The following is a 959-nucleotide window of genomic DNA, read 5'->3' on the forward strand; positions in this document are numbered from 1 at the left end:
GCAACGTACGGCACATCGTCATGTCGGACTGAAATGGAAAGGGTATCTCGTTTCGCCCCGGACTGTAGCGCCGCGGTAATCACACGGGCTGCTGAACTGGTGCGGGGCGCGCGGGGTGGCGGGCGGGAGCGGACAGGCCCGCCGGGCACGGGCGTGCTGCGGGCCTGCCTACCCGGCGATCGTCAGGGGCTCGACCGCCTTCATAGCCCCTCTTGTAAATGTCGGTGATGCCTCGGAGGAGATGGTCAACGTGGCCTTCCTGGAGACCAACATCACGATGGAGATCGTGCAGCTGCTGCTGTCGCTGCTGCACGCCTGGGGCATGGAGCCGGAGCTGGACCGCGTGTGCGAGACCAAGCTGGGGCTGCTGCGGCCCATGGTCCCCGTGTCCTGCTGCTGCCCACGTGGAAGCCCAAGATCCCGGACGGTGCCGCGGACCCTGTCGCCGTGGTGACGGCCTCGCCGACGCCGCCGCCGCGGCCACCGCCTCCCTCGCAGGCGTCCCTGTCTGGGCACCAGCACCAGCCGCCGCCGGGGGCCGCCGCCATCGAGTCGGAGCTGCCGCGCGAGATGGTGCAGCTGTTCACGGCGCGCACGCACTGGGAGCTGTCCACCACGCTCACCACCAACCACCTGCTGGCCACCATCTCGCTGGCCTACACGCTCATGTCCATGAACAACGCCACGTTCGTCACGGAGCAGGAGCGCAACCGCATGCTGCGGCGCCAGAACACGCGCACCGCCATGTCGACGTGGACCCGCGCCGAGGAGGAGCAGGCGCACATCAAGCAGGGCTGGTCGCGGCTCGCTACCCTGCACTGCGTGCTCTAGGGCGGAGGGAAAGGGAGTAGCCGCCCCGACACACGCCTGCATTGCGGGGTGGCCTACCTCACCCCTGCGAGGCACAGAGCTCCTGCTCAGTGGCGACTGTGGCGACGAGGTGTGTCTCTTCTCTCTTC

Source organism: Frankliniella occidentalis, unplaced genomic scaffold, assembly GCF_000697945.3.
Source record: "Frankliniella occidentalis isolate FOCC.00 unplaced genomic scaffold, Focc_3.1 Scaffold508, whole genome shotgun sequence".
Classification (NCBI taxonomy): Eukaryota; Metazoa; Arthropoda; class Insecta; order Thysanoptera; family Thripidae; genus Frankliniella; species Frankliniella occidentalis.